This window comes from Neolamprologus multifasciatus, chromosome 7 (genome assembly GCF_963576455.1).
Source record: "Neolamprologus multifasciatus chromosome 7, fNeoMul1.2, whole genome shotgun sequence".
NCBI classification, from domain to species: Eukaryota; Metazoa; Chordata; class Actinopteri; order Cichliformes; family Cichlidae; genus Neolamprologus; species Neolamprologus multifasciatus.
In genome coordinates, this window is record NC_140445.1 from 60,797,208 (window position 1) to 60,819,403 (window position 22,196).

At 38.6% G+C, this 22,196-nt stretch overlaps 1 long non-coding RNA gene across 1 annotated transcript in view; it reads right to left on the reverse strand.

Moving 5' to 3' along the window:
* Positions 1-8,683, reverse strand: part of LOC146515766 (uncharacterized) — a 404,546-nt gene extending 395,863 nt beyond the window's left edge. Inside the window, exon 1 of the long non-coding RNA XR_014874887.1 lies at positions 7,949-8,683. This is a non-coding gene — a long non-coding RNA (uncharacterized LOC146515766). The remainder of the gene's footprint in view (positions 1-7,948) is intronic.
* Positions 8,684-22,196: the final 13,513 nt, after the last annotated feature.

Here is a 22,196-nt window from a genome sequence, read left to right on the forward strand (position 1 = left end):
ACTTTTGGTTTATCAGGCCAACTGATAAGGCATTCAATTTTGTATGGACTTTCAGTGGCCTCTTCAGAAAGTCCAGGCAATGAGAGGTGAGCAAGGGGAGTCCATGTTGTCCCTTATTCCCAATTCAATATGAAATGCAATTGCTTTGTCTCACTTTTTACTCCCAATCTGCCGCACTCAGCCACCTACTCATCTAATCTCATTCTTGAGTAAAGAGTTCCCCTGATATGGAGAGAGTGACAGATTGAAGAGAAACGAGACATAGTACAGAGTGGAGAATGAATTTTTTAAAAAAGTTGGCATGTATACAGTAAGATAAAAACACTGGAGACTAACAGCTCTATTTTGGATCTAGAATTTGTATACAATCTCTTTAACCTTTAAAAAAATCTTTAGCTTTACTTTTTTTTCATCTTTGACTTTTAAAAAGTAATAGCAGTGGGTCTTTTTGCTGCAAAAAATGGAAGGATGGAAGGCTTTGATAATAATTGTTTTCTTATAAAAGTGACACCAACAACTGTGAAACATATTAGGATTTGCTTAAATGAGAGCAAATTAAACAAACAATTAAAATTCAACCCTGAGTATCTGAGTACCCATCTTTATATTCATAATACATACTAGCAGAGGTGTTGTCTGAGTAATATTCAGAAACATATAACTTACACATTCAATAATAATAATGGATTGCATTTATATAGTGCTTTTCGAGAACCTCAAAGCACTGTACAATTCCATTATTCATTCACTCTCACATTCACACACTGGTGGAGGCAGCTACAGTTGTAGCCACAGCAACCCTGGGGCAGACTGACAGAAGCGAGGCTGCCATATCGCGCCATCGGCCCCTCTGGCCATCACCAGTAGGCGATGGGTGAAGTGTCTTGCCCAAGGACACAATGACTGAGACTGTCCAAGCTGGGGCTCGAGCCGGCAACCTTCCGATTACAAGACGAACTGCCAACTCTTGAGCCACGATTGCCCCATAATAAAGTTCAAGGATTTTGGTATATACAATTATAAGTAATTAGAAATATGCAACATCATGATTTTGTAAGAGAACTTTAATCTTCAAATGCAAAGAAAAGAGGAGGAAAAGAGGGTATGCACCATTTACAAGGGTTATCATTGTTGGTAAATGAAGCAGTGGAAGATGTCTAATCCAGTTTGGCAATGCTTCAGTCAAGGTTGTCAATATAAGAAGTATACTCAAAAAGAGAGAAGAGAGGGAGAGAAAGAATGGTAGAGTGCTGCCGTGGTTATATTTAGTGGTTCTCGAACAATGCACGTCATTTATGAAAATATACATTTTCAAGGGACACAATGGCTCGCCTGTAGTTGTGTAAATCACACCGACTTTAGATGTAGCCTCCATAGCCACTCTATAGCCACTTTGTTTGTAAAGCCTCAAATTTGGCCTTCACCAAATTTACATAGCTCTTTATTTTTTAAGCCAAATGCCATAAAATTTGGATGAAAAAGCAAACCTTGGGAATTGACTTGCTAACACTTGTCAGCTATGTTTTCAAGGCGTGTCCATAATTTACCGGGATGCTAACATTTGCTAGTGAATCACATATTTCAAACAAAATTAATAAAGAGGTGGAACAGACAATTTACAGAGCATGTTTTATTAGAAATGAACACTCAACAGGAGAAAGTACCACCATCATGTCTGCCATAGTCACATCTCTCTTAAATGATGCATAACTGTAAGTGTTACAAAATTTACAGTAGTGAGGAAATCCCTCCTGTGCAGTTGTCATAGAGCAGAAAATTATATATTATCATAAACTACAGAAGCTTGTTCTTGTACTAAGCTATGAGGCTGAATATTTATGGATTAGCTGTGCAAAAAAAGTCTCTTTCTGCTCGAAAAGGCAAAGTAAAAAAATTCCCATTTGAATTAAGGAAGAATTTGAGAGGACTGCAGAACACCGACAATGCGAAACAATGGGACTTTTAATTAAATGACCTGAACAGATATAGCAAAATGTCTTTCTTTTGGAGACATGATGCAGTCATGAACAATTCAGGAATATGAATGTCTTGTTATTACCACAGTTAGTCAAAAAAATTATAATAGATATTGAATTGTTCTGTCTCCCTTACATGTACACAGACACACTAATTCATGCATCTGTGGAATGCTGATTCTCACAAAAGTTGGATTAGTATTGTACTTTATTCCTGTGCAAGTTGATACTGAAAACAAAAACCTTTCCTTTAATCCTTACTTAACAACCAATGTCCTGTTTTAAACTGATGCTTTCATTTCCTCAGCAATTCTGACCCTGACAACATATTTATTTAATGCATCCAGGCCCTGAGTCTTGTGTGTGTGTTCCTTTTATGCAAAGGATTTAAGATCAGTGAATTGGTTAAAAGACCTGTACCCTGACTCATGAAACCATTTATATTGCACCATAAAATAACTGATCTGGAGATTTAAAAAAATGTGAGTTTGTGATTTAACCGTCAAAAGAGAAAAAAAAAGCACATGAATATAGTGATATAGTGTTTGCATCAATTTTATGACCAGGACCATGAGGAGATGAGAACTGAAGGAGAGAGAGTAGTGTGACACATACATGAGAAAACAAAGGAGCTGGTACAGAAGTGAAGCAGAGGATAGTATCAGATGGACTTAATAGAAAGACTTATCACAAGATGTCACATTTAGAATTTTTCCCTGTTTAAAGGGAGCCATTGTAATATAACAGGTATAGTCATTTTAAAACAGAACTTTCACTGACCACATAAAATGTACCATATGAATGTGTAATTTGCATAAAGGCTCTCAATTTCTACTGTAAATGATGATAATAATAATAAAGTTAAATGGCTCATTTTATTTCTTTGAAATTTATACTGTGACCAAAATCATCTGACCAGAAGCTTTTGCCACTGCACACTAATGTATATCTTCATTTTTCTTTGGAATAATGGTGTGCTTATTGGGTGAAACATGCAAACATTTCTTTTTTGGGCTATAATCTACTACACAGTTAATTGTACTGTATGCATTCATGTATTTGCCCTGTGTTGCATTGAGGCAAGTGTGTTATCCTGCATTCCATTTGAAGGGGAAAGTCAGAAATCCAAAACGCCAACTTCACAATTTAAGATGTCAGCTGCAAGTGTGTGTAGAAAAACTCTAGATTTTGTTATCTGTGCTCCCCTAATAAACCATAAACAGCAAACTGAACAGATCAGAGTACTGGCCATATTTGTCAATGTGCTTCAGAGGTGTGTTTAAAACCAAAAAACAGGTGTTGCATTTAGATATTACAAGTGTGAATGACAGAAATCTTGTTATTCCCACTAATACTGGAACATGGTCAACTTGAGTATGGTGTCACTACATCTGAGATCTGAGGGAAACTGAGCTCAAAATAAGGGAATTTGAAACAATACATCCACATCAGCAAACTAGACAATATCACTGCACACTAACGTCTGCCTCACATTGTGTTTATTGCCATTCCACACTTACACCAATTTCCTATTCTCCTAGTCTGTTTGCCTGTAGCTCATCACCATTTCCTGCTTAATGTCATTAACTACCTAATGCTTCATTATCAGTTCATTCCTTAGTAACAAGTCATGTTCTGTGTACCATATCACAGTCTAATAAGTAAGCGACATGTTTAATCATTACAACTAATGTATCTCACTAGTGGTTGGTCATAAGAATGCAGCCTCCACAAGAATAGTTTTATGGAATAAGCATACTGAGCAACCCTAAACAAACTGTCAACAAAAAAAAAAACAAATTGCTGCCTAATTTAAGAAGAGAAAAGAACAGTGCAACTAACATGAGAGCCTTAACTCAGCTGAGCACAATAAAGTTGGTTAAGAGCTGAATCAGCACCGCGCAATATGATGAATACATGCCTGATATATCAAAGTAAAAATAGTTCTTTGTACAGCAAATTGCACCGTACAATAATGTGCAATACAACATCTGTGGTCAGTGGTCCTAGACATCTAATATAATAGGCTTCAAAGAGCAAATAAGAAATGTGTCTTTACAGACCATTCTCTTCACACATGCTGCCCAAGTTTGAGCAGTGCTCTGGAAGGTCACTCCCCTGATAAGGATTTCACGCCTGCTAATTTGGGATGACAGCCCATGTCATCGAGAATGTTTTTTCTAGGACCCGATTATCATCAGAGCTGCCCATGCAAATGACAGGGAGACCTTAAGGGATATCATTTTCTATTAAAATATGTAAGAGTCTAATTACGGATAAATGTCACATTAGCTGTGTGAGATATAGAGACCTGGAGTGAATAAATGGTCTAGGAAATGGGTAGAATGGGGAAAGTGTGCTCATAGAGTGACGTGTCTGAAAAGAAGGGACACTCAGTGGATCTAATAGCAGTGTCCAACATCATTAGCACACATCGCTTTGGTGTTTGTATTGATAATGTGAGAATGTTAATACTGAGTAATATGACCAGGTGTAAGAGAGAAATTTGAAAATTATTTGATTGTGAAATAAACTGGAATATTATTATTTTTTTAAATTTTTGCTCACTGATAAGTAAATGTCCAAGTTTAATATTTTTAATATGCTGGCTATCTCTCTACTTTTAGGTAGATTTTCCATTCAGACAATTACAAACATGGAAAGACACAAAACTTTAGACTTGTTCTAATATAGTTCCCAGGACTGCACTCTTTTATGCTGACATGCCTGATGTTGTTCCTAGAATCTACTGGAGCTATTCTTCCAGTTATGGAGTTACTGCTTCTAATGCTCCTTTTAACATTGACACCTTGTTGGACTTTATCTTCTACATCTGCTCCAGTCACTGGAACATCTTTATTTTGATGTGCTCCTTCTTCCTGATGTTGATCACAAATGAAGGCTTCTGCTCCTTGTGAACCACCACTTTGTCTGGTTGGTTGGTCAGCAACTGTTTATCTGTCCCACAGAAACTTAGCTCTGTTTGTTGCTTTCAACCACCTTTGATGGTGTCACCTTTGAGGAATTAGGGACTTCTAGTCCATATGCGGCACAGATGTTCCTGTATAGTATTCCAGCCACTTGGTTGTGGATTTTACATCTGGGGTACACTGGGACTGTTTTGGGGGCACCTTTGCACAGTCTACAGTTTAGGTCCTGTCGGTTGTGGTAGACTCCAACCATTAGGAATCTTGATTATCCATGATACTTCCTCTTCCTGTTCCCCATCAGTATCTCTCTTCAGCTGCCTGAGGCCTTCTTAGCAGCTCATTTTTGGGAAGCCATTGTCCTGATGTATTTGCAGATGCTCCATGTTTCATCCATGTTTGTGGCTCTGGCACAATCTTACTAGTTCTTGCCCTCCCTCTTTCTAGTGTTTCTAGTGTTTCTAGTGTTTGTGGCTCTGGCACAATCTTACTAGTTCTTGCCCTCCCTCTTTCTAGTGTTCAGAGCTGGGTATCTGATGATCAGTAAGGCATCTGAATTGACAGCTTGGATCTTATCCCTACTGTTCAGATCTCTTCTCAGCACTTGTCTTACGTTCTGAAGGTCTTCTGACTGACCTTTGTGCATCTTCATGGTATAATCTGTTTATCTGTGCAGTTGCCTTTGCATTGGCCTCCAGTCTTGTCTTCCATAGTCTCAGTGAGTTTCTGATGAATGTTATTGGTGGTCAGGTTGGTTTGCCATGTCTTAGAGTTCAGGTGTACTGCTTTATCAATCGGGAGTTAGTGTTTTGGCCCTCAGGTGTTATTTCCAGTGCTTTCTAAGCTGTGCTCGTGTATCGTGCCTTCTCAGGTTGGTTGCTACGATGCCTGGCAGAAATTTTCATGTTGTGGTGAGCCAGATATGGCCTATGTTGTATTACCTTTGGGGAGATCCTTTATGATCAGGACAATTGTGTTAGTCTGTCTGTATGTAACTGCTGTTAGCAGTGTCCTTATTTGTGCTGCTAAGCAATCATGGAGTGTTGAGCCACGTTTGATCAAGTAAATTGCACCTAGTAGACCAGTGCAATAACTTGAATAGAAGGCAGTTACTATTGAAGCTGGAGACTGAAAAGCCACAGTATGGTGGAAATAATAGAGAGCAGTATGGAAATAGTGAATCAAGCCTGGTAGAAGCAATCAGTGGAACTGAATTAAATTACGCACAGCCAAATACAGTGACAGATACATCTACTAAGCTGAAGCTGAAGATTATGGCTAAACCCAAGGTAGCCACCCAACCAAGAGTTTGAGTCTCAAGTTCACTGACAATGTCCCATCAGAGGTGATGCTTGAAACTATAAAAACTACCCTCTGTGCCATTTCCACTGCCAGTATCACTGAAACTTTATATACAGTGCCACAGTAATCCTAATTATCTATACATTATTGTTAGTTTGATCATTCTTGCTTTGTGCTGGTGTAGTATGTGCAGGGAATACCACAACCAGTAGCACCTGGTACCTCGATTCTATGTCAATGAAAGTTTTTGTATTTGTAATTTTGTGCAGTCATGAAGTTTTTTAAGACGCTGAAAAGTATAGCATCTTCAGTCTTTTTATACATATTCCAGGCACTTTGAATTTTCGCCAGTGTCTGGTTCTATGATGCAGTAATGAAGAAAAATGCTTCTCTGGTTAAGGTTCCTTTCTTACCTCAAATTAGGCCTTTCAGACAGCACTTATTTCCAATTTGGTACAATGTCTTCAAATGTTAAGTTAGAGTAGAGGTGATTAAGTTGCTGTCTGGTCTCAAATTGACATATCAAAATGTACTCTTAATACTGGGTTGAAAAACGAGTAAGGGGGAACAAAACAAAACACTGCAGGTAAGTATTTAACCACAATCTGCAAGAATTCACAAATGACCAGCTGACTGCCATACGTATTTCACGTGTTGATTTTTTTGATTTGCTGCCTTATATTTACTGTCTTAACTACAAGGATGAGCCTTGCAGTTATTCTTCATTCCATTTAACAGTCAACAGGATAGCAGGAAAAGTACGGTAAGTAATAACAGTAAAGGTCCCATTCAGATTGTTGCATCACATAAAGTAAATTAGCCTAGTGTTTTCACTGCAGCCACTGAAGGTGAGGCACAGATGACCAGATGTAATCCTTGGAATCTAAGGAAGTAGAATGAATAAGAATATTTAATATATTATATTCTTGAATGAAAATGCTATTGTGTTATGTAAATAAAATGTGAGATCTGTGAGTTGAGAGGTTTTTTTTAATCTTCTGAGTGGGACATAGCAGAAAAACTTTAAGAACCAAGTGCTTAGGGTTTTGTTGACAGAAGATATGTTTGATTCATCACTGATTTATTACTGATGGCTGGATTCTACTGGGACACTTACCAGAACTGGCCTTTATTATTATTTTTATTATTATTAAGCAAGACAACGAATGTGTCTGTGCTTCAAATATCTACACCTATCTCAGTCAATCAAAGCTTTATTCGCCACATGCAGGTTGCCCTGCAGTGAAATGGGACCCCCCCCCCCCGACCTTACACACACAACACAGCCATTACATGGGGTTACAGGTCAGAGATCGGTAGCGTTACAGAAAAAAACACTGAAATGTACACTACAATGGGAAAGTACAAGAGGAAAAAAGAGACCTCTACTCATGCTGTGCTTCCATGGTAGGACAGCATGAGAACAGGAAACAAAAAAAACTCCTCTGCACAAAAAGCACATAAATGTCCACAGCACAACATTGTGAAAGACATGACAAGCCACAGGATTGGGTGGGGGGTGAGGAGTAATCCGAAGCGAACACAGCAGCCGCCCTGCACAGCGCTACCATTCCAGCGCGGCACATAGACCCGCCGTGTTCCCCCGCAGGAAATAAGCATCGAAGACGTTTGGAAAGGGAGGGGGATGAGTGTGTGCTTATCAGAGTAAGTGTATGTGTGTGTGTGTCCAGAGTTCAGCTGAGACAGTGTCCTTCGCCCTGCCAGGCTAAGTAAACAGTCTACCAGCCAACCCAGGTGGCCTTGCATGGAACGGGAAGGAACAGACTCAACAAAGTCGTTATCAGGGAGTTTTTGTTCAGCTCCGACCTTGAGCCCATAGCTGGCGCCGAAGGGGTAGCCGCATCATAATGGTGATTTTTCTTTTACAAACAACTCATGAGAATTCCAAGCTGTTTTTAACACACCAACACTGGTCTCTCAATCTCCCGTTGGATAGCTGCAAGTTTCTCCATGATGTTATTTACCTTCAGTTCTGTGGTCTTTTCAGTCTTTTGCTCACAGAGCAGATTCTGAGACCTCACAACCGCAGCCAACTGATCCGCGATGTAATCCAGCTTCCGCCCAGAGGTGTTGTTCCGAGTGGATTCTTCCCTGATGTAATCCAATATACGCTCAGAGGTGTTATTCTGAGCCTTCACTGCAGCCGTTAGTGCCTCCAAGCTCTTAACCATGCTGCCTTCAGTGAGTGAACAGCCGGTTCCGCTTTCTTAATTCTCCGATAAGCCAGGGCCAAGCCAGCGCCGATCAGCAAGAACCCTGTTATCATGGTTCCGAATAGGTAGATATCTTCAGCGTCCTCGATCGACAGTCCCGCCAGGCACACGATCCTCCATGTCTGTCACCCGTCCATCATGTATCCGGCAGGGAAAGTCCCTCCAGGGCACTCGGGCTCTCCCGAGCCCAGACTTTTCGTTCAGAAAAGGGTGTCAACAGCATTCAGAGACCAGTTGATCAAATCCATAATTATCTTTAGGTTTTAGAAACAGATGTAGAAACAATGTAATGAGGGCTTTAATCCAGTTAAAGACTAAACTAACACCACCAAAATATTGGTTATCACTTGTAGTAGTTGGTGAGATTGAAATTAGGTACATAAAAGTTATTTTTCCAATGCCTATATTGTTTAATTCTCTAGTTATATTATGTACTAAGCTACACATTTTTTGGTATTTACACTGAATACAATGTCTGCCAAATATGAAAGTGTAAAATGCCTTTCTGCTATGCCAGTCACTTATTTACCATCCTCTAATTTGTCATTATATGTGATCACCCTCTGTATGAAATTCTGTCTAGATTTTATATGGAAATATTTAATGAACAAGCTCATTAAAATGGGGTTATTTTCAGAAATATCCCTATTGGCCTTTACATTCCAGATTGAAACCTCTGTTCAATTAGCATGCAGCCCCAAAGAGACAGACAGCTTTTAAGGCCATATCTGAAGACACATCATTAAAAAGTAATGAGAGGCTATCCAATGGAACTCCATTATTATACATTCAGTATCCCAGTAATGATGAATGCATTTGAGTATCTTTCACCATAACTTTATGTTGATTTTAGTGGTATGCATCTGCAAAGTTTGTAAAATATACAAAATGCATTTATTGTATGTATGTTTATCTAACAAGTTGGTGGTCTTGAATGAGAATGCACTGCTCATATCAGGCCAGAATGTGTATGCAGTCCTTTTATATTTATCACTCTATACAACTAACTAGAAGCCATATCTTCAGCAGAAGTAATGTTATGTCAGAGTGGTCACTGTGAAGGAATAAGAATTTTGTGCTCTGCAAATTTGTGGAATTACTTGAGACCTCTAATTTGAACAAAATTAGTCTGAGTCTAGTTTTATTAGCCAAATTAAATATAAAGTAATTTAAGTACAGTTATGAATCAACTCTAGTAAAAATGCCCACAAGAACTGATTTTTTGACCTTATAACAATCATACAATTCCTCCCCAACAGAATCATCAGCATTGACACAGACATACAAGCCTGTATGTCTGTGTCTATATGTCAGGTTGGGTATCAGACGCCACCTCTCTGGGGACATCTCAGCCCCTCCAAGGTATGGAGAACTATCTCCCCCCACCACTTCCCCTGCCGGTGGCAGACGCCCTCAGACATTGGTTCTTTGTGTCCGGGGATGGGCGTCCAGGTACACACCGGCCCACTCCTTGTTGGCTGCTTGTCAGGGCCTGGAGCCTGGGGCTCGCTCGGGCCACTTCGGGGGTGGGGTGCCCTCGGCCTATCGGCCTGGGGCTCGGTCACTCTGGCACAGCTGGCTGCCGGCGGAGCTCACGAGCACGTCACTGCAACCCCCCTGGCTTATGCTCCACGGCTGCTGAGTGACCCCTCATCTGGGGCTCTCGTCAGCTCTTTCTGGGATAGTGGCGTGGCTGCCCATCTGTTGGTCTTCCTTGGTCTCTTGTGTTCTGGGGGCCTCTGGATGTCTGGAGTCTTGATCTCCTCCATACCTGCTTCATGCCCTGGAGGACGGGGCTGTGGCTCCCCACACCCTCTAGCAGATCATTACATGAAGGAACCTTTTAAATACAAGCACGCTCATGCTCACAGGTGTACACACGGGTGCTCACACACACAAACTACACCCTTTTTGGCTCCTACCTCAAAGCACACTGTGCGCTGTCGATATTACGTGCTGCACATATATATATATTCCCATATATCATCGTGATGTTGTTTATTGTATTGCTCTCGTTTTCTTCTGCTTTCTTCTGCTTGTTTTCTTTTTTCTTTCTCAACAGGTGATCCAGGTGATTGATATATGTATTTTTTTGTCTGCTTATTTAGTTGGTTTTTGTTTTTTTGCCCTTTATCCCCATCCCTCTTCTCCGCTGTTTTTTCCCCCTCTTCCTTTCTCCCTTTTATTTTCCTCATTCAAGTCTGTCCCATATGTAGCAAGTGAAAATAAAAAATAAATAAAATAAACAATCAGGTGAATCAAATAGACCATTATGGCAAGGCTGGGATGGTCAATTTGGTAAAGTAAATCCGTTGGGCATCTTTCTTCGCCTTTAGACAATAATTCTGATGGCAAAAGAACCAAACGGGACAGGCAAAAAAAATAAATAAATAAATCAGCATTGCATACCAGAAACCAACTGATTACTGTGTCACTTGAAAAAAGCAAGAAATGCACTCACTCATCTTTGTTCCCTTTTCCATTCTATGGTCGCAGATGGGGTGAAAATCTCCATTGGAGAGAGTCTATAGAAGTCTGGCCAGTGCTTCACCACTATGTGATCACAGTACACACAAAGAATTTCCCAAATCCTGCAACGGGCTCCACTGACATTGCTAGTCTGGGCACTGAGACCTTTTCAACAAGGCCAAATGTTAGTCGGTCGTAGTTAATACGACATGGATTGTCATGCAAATTGGTAAGGTTCGGAATCCGATGTAAATGATAATGTAGTAATTTTCACTTTGGGATTTCTTATTTTATGTTTAAAAAAATATGTATTCTGTAATATGAAATGTAAAAAAATGATAAAGACAATTAGTGTTATTTACTTTGCAATTAATTCACCAACCAACCAAATTTATACTGCTTAAAAAATAAGCAAATAAAAAAAACAAAAACAGAATGCTTAAATAATGCTTAAATCATTCAAGTTAAATCTTTCCTGACATACTTGTGTTATGACCTGTCTAGGGGCCACGTCATAACATGAATGAAGCCCCCCACCCACCAGGACCCAAGCTGCCACAAAAAACAAATCACTGTTTCATTTGCATGATGAGAAGGAAACAACAAAACGGGAATATGTTGTTTGCACAAAACAAACACATGCGATAAATGGTCGTATGTAATTTTTAAGAACAACAGTGACTGGCAACCAAAATCAACAGTCAGTCAGAATTGCACCAACGGCTTCCCTTTAATATTTCTTAATAGCATATTTGCAATTATTCTTTTCAGTGCTCATTTTTCACACCTTACAAAGTTTTTAAACGGTTATTACCTGTTACTATAATGTGCATAACAAAGTCACAATAAAATAAGTCATACTTAGAATCTCTGCAATCATTCCCTGTATGCCTATATGTTGTCAGAAAAAAAGATCGGAGTAAGAAACATTTTAAATGCTGTATAAAAGCATTATTATCACCTCGACTTTCAGATCAGTCTATTAACGTTGAAGGAGAGGTCAGAGGTCAAATGTGACATGATATTTTAAATCTTTATATGATATTTTGCTAAAAAATACCACACTTTCAAGTTTGGGTTTTTTTGACAACTAAAATCATTAAGTTGACTTTTAAGACCTTGGACAAAAGGTTAAAAGTTTTCAAGCTATCATGTTTACATATAAAGTGCATCTGAAACTATTCAGTTGTTGTACATTGTTCAGCCTTATTACAATATATTGCTTGAAAATTACTGCATAGACAAATGGATATAATCTATATGACATTATAGAGTACTTGTGCCTCAAAATATCTGAAAAAAATGGCTTGAGGACAGCAGCCCCAGAAAGACAGGAAAGATAGAATACTACAAATTATTAATTCAAGTAAAAAATAGCCTAACACTATAAATATAATGATTAAGACATAATACAAAGATATAACAATTCATGTGCCAAACAGGGCACACACAACATAGTCTCTATCAGCTGGAAAGTCTCCCGAACTTGGAAGGACAACAGGGGTCGGGATTTGGCCACCAAGGGTACAAGCTGTCAGTGTCCTCCCTTATCCTGTCCCCTGGTTCCTTTCACTAAATCCCAGAGTTAGACATCAAGGCCATTATGATCTGATATCTGTCCTGTTTATCTAGTTCAGAAAGCACAATCTTTTTTCTGTCTCTGTCTCAGCTGTTGAAAAAGTAGACCATTTCCTTAGAAATGCATAAAAACACATAACTTTTAGTTGGATTTACCCAATTTAATAAAATGAGTGCAATGACAGATAATAACCGAATTTGTCTTTGCTGAATTCACTGAATATTCAACAATTGTCTCATAGAAATGTAAATATGTGACAAAGATAATACCTCACCATGTCAGAGAGGACACAGAAAAGTCACACCTGGACTGAAAGGAAAGCGAGAAAAAAGCAGCCTGCCTCTTCTCAGCATCAAGCAGCCATGTTAACGTACACATCAAAGGAGGGGGATAATTTAGTTGAAATCCATTATTATTTAGTTTGATTTACATTCAGTGACATGAAAATGAATAGGCCTGACATCCAAGAGGAAAATGTGCATCTTAAATCTATTTACATGTGTGGCTCTACATGCCAAGATTATAGCTGCCTGGAGGGCGGGATGAAATATTTGTATTATTCTTTTTTAATTCAAAATACAGATTACACTTTTAATGTATAACCTTCTGAAATAATTTGGAATTTGCTTCCAAAGTCCTTTTGACCACTGCCTATGACTGATTCACAACCATGGTACAGTGCCAGCAGTGAAGCTGTAATGAAGCATTTCCTCTAGGTTGGTAATTAATACGCTTTAAATGGATAAAACTTTGATGACTTATATCCAGGAAGTGGTGCCAGCTCTATCAGGCACACACAATGTACGGCAGTCCTCGATTGCTCAAAACCATTTCTCATCTGCTTTTCAGTAGCTGCTAGATCAACAATTCTACACAGTAAGGGTATTACTGCAACAGAGGAAACATGTAGCATTCTGTCCAGAGCCAAAAACAAAGCAAGTAACACAGGTAGATGCTTAATATGAGCAATACAGTGGTGCTCAGCTAAAACTAAAATGGTGAAAAATAGAAACAATACTTGGAACCAATATGATGATGAAAAATTACAAAGAATGCCACAGTCAAGGTTTCGGTGTAACAAAAGTAAATTAATGTCTGTTTGATATCTTCTTTTTTCTATAATATGCAAAAAAATCCTCACAAAATTTACAAACAGAATTACACATTTATCTTTTGGGCACTTCAGACTTATAATAATTTGTCAAATGAGATTAAACCATACAAGTACTTCCCAGTACCGTTACAGCAAACTTTTACAATGATAGCAACATTAATATCTTTCAAGGGTAACTTGTTTCATTTCACAGGAATAATCCAGCTGAGGATTTCTGCAACCTGACCTTGCCAGTGCGTCCCTCAAACGCAGTGTTACTCTGTTGCATCCGTTGACATCTGTGTGCCAGGGGTGTAAAAACAAAGCAGCATGAATCTTTGTAGTCTAAGGTCATCAGTTAATCCTGCTTTACACTTGCTGCAGGTCTTTGTTCTGGAAAAATGCCTCTATAATTTGTGTTGTTTCACAATGAATAAACAAGCAGTGTACTTATAATCTTGATGGTTACGATACCACTTCATACTGGTATGTACTGCTCTCAGGGAGTAGTAATTTATTCACAGTTCATAGCACAAATTGAGTCAACTTTTTTGCATTAATTTTTAGTCTGCTTTTATATTGGTATGACCTAAATAGCTATCAGCTATGAAATGGAAGTATTCCAACCATAAACCGTGTTAAAAAATTAGCTTCAAGACTTGTTAATTTACTCTGGTTAAAACAGTGCAGGTAATAACTCACTGATACAGCTCTATTTATATACTCTCTACATTACAGCTATTTACTGAGGCTGGTGTAATGTTAATTGTACAGAGTCATTTCTTTGCACTTCTCATAAGTGCCACACTGCCGCCCACATGCAACAGAATAATGACCATATCACACAGAGCTTTAAATTGTTGTCACATTCATTCATTTAGTTCCATATTCAAGTCAGTGCATTTTAATCTGTTATTTTGATGATCAGATTCACTGCTGCAATTTAGTTAACTTACGAAGCATTTGGTGCATGTAAACAATTATTGTTATAAATTGTTTTGTGTTTTTATTTGTATTCTCATTCAGTATTATTTTAATTGTGAGGATAAACACAATGTAAACGATGGAGATAGCTTTTGAGTTGGTGTCCCAAAAGTATTATTTCTAGTGGTCAGCAGGCGGAAACTCCACTAGTTTCAGCAGCACAGCATTTAGTAAACACACAGCAACCATTTAATTAGCTCTACTGACAACATTTAGGCAAGTTTCTAACAAAACACATGGGGAAAAAATAGAAAGGTGCAGCTAAAACTTGGGTCTGGTACAACAAACAAAGAGGGGGGGCTGGGATGGAACCAAATTCTCAGCTTGAATTTTTGTTTCAATCTGCCTTTGAGTCAGGGAGTTAGCAGAGTCATAAGAAAGCATAATTTCTATTTGTTCAGTTGTTGATACATCTCAGTCTGTTGTAGTACTGATCACAGTATTAAAGGCTTTTAATCCAACAATTTCATTAACTGCTTTTAATACATAATAATAATAATACAACAGACCATTTGTCTGAAATCATTTTCACTGTACTGTATAAGCAAAGTAACACATGTGAGGAAATGTTGCACAGGACACAAATTTGCTTTTTTTTTTCTTTTTTTTGTTATTATTTTCTCAGCAGGCATATTTTCATATAATGGCCTATTGTCTGATCAGTTTAAGTGTGGCATTATTTAAGATTAACTGTACTGAAAGTAGACAAATGAAAGAGTAACGCATGGTTAATAAAAAAAAACTTCTGTTTGTTCTTTCAGTGGGGCGTCATTTGAAGTCAGTAAGCACTTCAGTCTCATGCTATTTACATTAAATTCTGACCCAACCTTTCTGTTGAGGCAGAAATCAAGACAACATTTTTCCAATCTTCTATCGTCCAATTTTGCTGACCCCATGTGAACTGTAGCCTCAGTTTTGTGTTCTTAGATGAGAGTCACACCTGGTGTGGTCTTCTTCTCTTGCTGTGGCCTGTATGCTTCAAGATTTTATGCGTTGCATGCTCAGAGAGTCTCCTCTGCATATCTTGGTCATAACAAATGATTCTTTGAGCTACTGTTGTCTTCCTGTTAGCTCAAAGCATCCAACCATTCTCCTCTTACCTCTGGACTTAACAAAGCCTTTTCACCAAACGAACCAACATGCACTGGATATTTTCTCTTGACCATTCTGTGTAAGCCCCTGAAACAGTTGTGGCGGTAGAGCAGCAATTTCTGACACCAAGAACTATACAATGGTCAAAGTCACTTAAACTTTTTTTTCCCCATTCCAATGCTCAGTTTAAACTTCAGCCAGTCGTCTTGACTATGATTACATATCTTAATTCACTGAGTTGCCAGTGTACAATTGCCTGAATAAATATTCACGTTAACAATCAGCACAACATGTGCAGTATAGCCAAAGTGTCCAGTGACTTTGGATTAGTATGTATACACACAAAAGAGGATTAATAATTTTAAAGGCAGTAATCATAGTAACCACTTACAATCTATTGTTATAAATGGTGTGGATCTGTTTACAGCTGGAGGGGTTCTCAGTGGTTGGTTTTATCATGCTAAGCAGGGCTCAAAAGCCACATGAACAGTAGAACTATTAATCAGATTGTTGGTGGTTCTACGATAATGATGATTCTATGCATTAACACTCATGAAGTACTTTGGACTGACAATTTATTGTTGGACATAAGCGCTCAGGATATCGTGCTGATCTAGCTCCACACATTTTGTGATGGAAAGCCAAATACTGCCTGCAGCTGTGCATAATTTGAGTATCTACCATTTAACCATTGGAGAACTAGTCTGTGCTTTCTAAAACACACAACAATTATAGCTGCTAATACAGAAAGTGTAGATCATGAAAAATAAACGTAGTATCTATCCATCCTGCCCTGGCAGCCCGTTCTCACTCCCGAGGCGTAATATATTGACGATTTGTCACCTAGCGTAAAATGTTATGCTTTGGGAGTGAGAACGTGTTGACCCTGGACATGTCTAAAACGCCTCACCTGTCCAGAAGGCATCTTAGTCCCATTCCCAAATAATTTCATCTTGTTCTTTTTGGTGCAGAGGACCAGCAGCTTTTCAGTGGCTGAGCTCTTCATGCTATCTGTAAGTTAAGCAGTCTTTGAAGAAAGCTGATTTACTGCTTGTAAATTCTTTCATTAACCACCCGGAGCTTCTGGCCAGGTGAGGACGGTAATGGAGCAGTAAACATCTGCAGTATGCCTTCTCCAAATACTTTATAATACTCTGAATTGCCTGCTAGTAAGTGGTGCTATTTATTGTTTCTATCATCTTTGTATTATATTTTTATTTTTTTTTATTTTACCTTATTAATACAGGTAAATTTCATTGATAAACAGGATCTCATTATAAAGAGCAACCAGATGTACCAGATATGCACTAATCAGGATCTTATAGCAGAGTGTGCATGCTTTAATTTCACAAAAACCTTCTTTCACTTTCTTTGTTCTTTTCTTTGTACTGCTGTATTATCAGGAGTTGTTATGCAAAACATATGCAACACATTTATTTGTGTTGATTTTACAGTTTTATTTTTTTAAAGCAGTTTCCAGTCAGAAATTGCAGGTGCGGGTTTAGTTGCACGTGCATGTGCAGGATTAGTGTTATAAAATAATCTGCCATGTAGCTGTCTGATCCCTTCAGTTTGGCTGAGATCTTCGGTTTGGCTAAGGAATATACTTCCAACCTACTTGTTCCCCTGCTGTGTTCCATTTCTTACTCAAGAGCAGCAATTTGATGGTAAAGCTTTCCAAATGCTTGTGCCAACTCTAAAGGGAGATACACAAATATGGGGGTAAGTGCATGTCTTTGATGTTATTACTTACTAAGTCAACTCAGTCAAACTCAATTATTTCTCAGATCAGGTTAAGTGTCAAAATGATGTTACAACACTTATTTTACTATAGTATCTCAAGTGCACAGACCAAGACACCCACTCGCCACGCTCTGCTCACATTCTGCACATCATTAAACCCTAAAGCCAAGTAGCAAATCACTAATTTGTTGAGACTGCATGACAAGGCTAAACAAAATGCCACTGGAGACTGGCAAGATAATAGAGGTTCACAAATATGTATATAAAAGATGCATGCAGCCACAGTGATGCCGCCCGTTGATTTGTGAACTACAGTAAAAGAGCTTCCACTGTGGAAATGACAAGAATTGATCATATTTATGTAATGGTGTATATCAGCAGCTGTGGATGGATTGCTCAGCTCAGTACACCCATGGAGTATTCATGGACACGGGGACAAATGCTAATAACAATATTATTACTAGAACATGGATATCAGCCTCATTTGAGTTTATGAACAACTTGCATTCTGAATTTTAATCATGCCACTAAAACCATTGCTCATTTCGATCTATAGTTAAAAAACAAAACAAAAAAAAACGACAAAAATAATGCTGTGTCAGTAAGAAGGCTGTAAAGATTCAAACCACTGGTTAGGATGAAATTAACAGCTGGAACCTTTGGCAGCTACTTCAGTCTTAGTCATTTGCATGATTTTGCTTGGTTCAAAATACAGTAAAATGTCTTAAAATGATGCCATCCATTATGCTAAAATTGTTATTGTATGATACTTTGGTCAAGAATTTTGCTCTTAGAAAGCAGCTCTGGTAACAAATAATCACACATATGACCCAGATTAGCTGAGGTAACAATGAGCAGAAAGTCTCTGCACTCATTTGAAGTTGCTATGCCACTAATAATTTATAATTTAAAGCCTTAATACAATTTTAACGGGGCAGTTTTACATTAAAAAAAAGCCCTGTACACATTTTACAAACAGGGAAATAAGCTATTAAAAAATATTTTCCTGCCTGGTAGGAAACATGACTAACATGTCTTAATTTTTCAAGCACAGAGTTTACCCATTGAATCCAACAGGTGAAGTGAAGTCAACTCCCATGTATTCCCCCTCCCCCCAATCAGTTATCCTAAAATAGCCTTATTAGAGTTCAAAGTCTGGAGAATATATGACATTGTGTAATGCTTTCGAATCTGAGAAAAGCACAGCCACATATATTCATGAATGTTTCTCATGCGTGGAGGCATGATAAATAATTTATTTGCCAAGAGTGGAAGTTGAATGGGTGATATACTAGTTGTCAGAACTGGGGTACTTACTCCCTTGACAGTAAGATTGACATAGGACAGAGTGTACAAGTCAGGCATGTGCCAAAAAGGAGCTTTTGAGGGAAGCCACGCTTTTGGCCTTGTTTTTATTTTTCCTTTCAGTGCAGCTTGCTGCTTACAAACAGTAAATTCACAGACTTCAGTGTATACCAAAGATGTATGTGACTAAATCTTAAAATACACGTAAGGTGCATGCACACAAACACAGAAACACATATAATACTTATACATACAGAATATCTGTATGTGAACACACACAAGCACACATTCTGTATATTCACAGATCCCTCTAGGGTATGTTGGACTGTTCAGCTAACCCATAAAACCCCAGCTTATCTCCTTTATGGGCCTCCTGGTTCTGTAGTTCCCCAATCCATGCCAAAGCCCCTCTGATAACCAGCCATCTCTGTTTGGCCCGAAGTGGGGGTTAATATCAGTAGGTCTAGAGATATAAGATTCAAGCTGGCTTCAAGCTCTCAGTGCACAAATACAGTGCAGCTGAAGTGAAAAGATGAGCAGATCTGCAAAAGCATCCATGCTGTATGTGTGAAATGTTTTGTGTGAAAAAACATTGAGAATTGCACTTACACTCAAAAGGTAATGTCTGGCCTTGGACCTGATACAGGTCTAAGGCTGCGTTTACGCTGCAAGGGTAGCCAATTCTGATAGTTGTTTTTCTCTCTGAAAAACACTAAGTGAATGTTCAGTTTTAGTGTGGCTCTCAGCTGGCCCATATGCACAAAAAAAGAGAGAAATCACACACAGCATGTGGATTAGGAGCCAGGAGTGGTGAGATTGTGATGATAACATCCTGACTGAAACAGGGTTCCTTTGAAACTTTTTACTAGCAAATAATAAAAAAGGGGCAAGGAGGTCTTGCTGATTGGCAGGTGCAGTGCTGAAAGATCTGCCACTTTTGAGGTATATGTCTTTACCATCAGCTTTAACCTGTAACATGCATATTAAACCTGCAGAGTGATAAAGCTGTCAGAGCTACCTCACTGCATCCCAGGGGTTTTAAAATAATCATTCAGCTTGATTAACCAATTGTTTTATGACATCTTGCCTAACTTTAACCATCCAAATCTTACTACATGCTTTTATATATACCGAATTGAGAAAAATAGGGTATAGGGTGTAAGAGGATGAAAAGAAGCTAGTAAGCCACAATGTATACATTACTATCTTATCAAACACAGCTCTAATTGTACAAATACGATGTAATCCTAGATGTCAGGCAGCAATTAAATGTAGCCAATTACTTAATAATGAAGGCAGATTGTTTAAACAGACAGTTTAATCCACAAACTTGCTTTTAACTACGCTTTGTGTGTATCTCACTTTAGGGTTAAGCCAGATACCCCAGAGGCTTGGATGAGATTTCTCTTAATAAGACTGTATTTTCTTAATAGCCCACATGAAAAACCTTTTTGGCTTTCACTTGGCTTCTCTTTGTAATGTAAGAAAAGCTATTTTAACTCACTGATGAAATTTAATTGTATGTCAGAGTAATTCTCACATGTTGCTACTGTATAATACAGATTTTTAGAGCTGACTACCACTGTCGAAATCCGTTCAGGACAAGTGATGTCATGTTCACGATAAATCTATAAGCCTCCCTGTGAACAAGACTCAAGAGGGTTTTTCAAAGACTTTTTAAGAATCTGTGAAATGTTGGCATGACTTATTTCAAATTATTTTTATTTTAGTGTAGAAGGCATAATCGATTTATTAAGAACTTTTCTTAAAAGCTGAACTGGCTGCAATGCTGACAATGACCGGAGCAAAGGTAAGTTACTGAAGTGGGTTGTACAGAGTTATTGGTTGGCTGGGGATTTTATTCCACATGGAGCTGCCAGGTACGTTGTGTCCTGTCCTGGAGATGTTTATTGAATTCAAAGGAGTCTTTCCAGACAACTCAGAGACACCAGCAGGAACATTGTCTGACACATTGAAGAGGATCTGAATCAGGGAGAGAAGAATAAAGTAATACAGTTTAAACAGCCAGGAAGGGAAAAGAGGCTGAATGTGTTACCATTTCATTAGTTTTAATAACCTGGGATCTAAAATATTCAGATAGGTGATGAGCTTATGAGATATAGATGTGTCAGTCAGAAAGCTAGCTGGGGCTGAGAGTGGGACTAACTTCGAGGACCTTACAAAGCTGGTTAGTCCTGCCTGCACTCAAATACATTCACTATCTTGATTATTTATTTGTTTTTAATATTTATTTTTGGCAATTGTTATTTTTATGACAAGATAGTAGAGGGGACAGGAAAAGAGGGGCAGATATCAGTGGAGCTAAAACTAGGCTTTTCAGCATACTGGTCACCTGCTCTACCCAATGAGATACACTGATCAGGCCATTATGACCATTGTGTTGGTCACCCTTTGCTGCCAAAACAGTCCTAGCCCATGAAGGTATGGAAGCCCCTAAAAGTGTTCTGTGATTTTAGCAACAGATCCTTAAAGTTGCAAGGTGGGGCCTCCAACAATAGGACTTGTTTCCTAAGATAATCAATTTGATTGATCTAGGGTATATGGAGGCCAAGGCAGTGCCTCGAACTCATTGTTATGCTTATCAAACCATTCCTGAACTATTTTTGGTTTGTGGCAGGGCCCATTATCCTGCTGAAAGGTTTTAAATGTGTGAAGCACCAGCTTAGACCATGTTTCAAACCATCTTCCATTTGCCTAGACTGCCAGGGTGTAATGTTTCACTGCCGCAATATGGCAACACCCCCCCCCCCCCCCCCCCCCCTCAGAAGAACTGACCTGTCATAGCATTAGTTAGCAGAAATTAAGTTCTACGATCAGCACTAAAATTGGGCTGGGAAAACAGCTCTGTTTTTTCTTGCCTATTTTACCACATACTAAGTTCAAAATGTGAATTTCCACAACTGCTTCATTGTGATTTTTTTTTCCTGAGGAACGTTTCCCAGACTTTCTGCTCTATTACCTTTATTGTTAATACATTATACTGGGTTGCCGCAGCTTCTAAAGGGATCAAAGAGATTGGCCATGATTGTTACAACACCTAACACACCCATAATGTATGACACATAATGTATGATAATGAATTCTTTCTCATCTCACCCCATTGCCATAGCGCAGTTGGCTGTGGCTTGCACATTGCACCTTGATTTATTAAAACACAGACCTCAAAGTCAAGAGAAGAGAATAAATATATAGAACTTGGGAGAGTAGAAACAAGTATGAAAAAGAAGTGGCTGAATATGACAAGGGTGTTGGGACAGAGTGGCCTTGTCCTCAGGATTAATTATATACAAAACTAACAAAGACCAACCATGGGCATTGCTAAACTGCAACCCTTGCCTATTAATAGCTCCCATCTTAACTTCACCCAGCCAGAATATCTCAATTGAGACACTAAGTCACAGTACATGTAATTCGTAGGTCCTAACAACCTTTGTAGTAGCCCGTTCTTTCCTATGAGATTCTGCAGGTGGA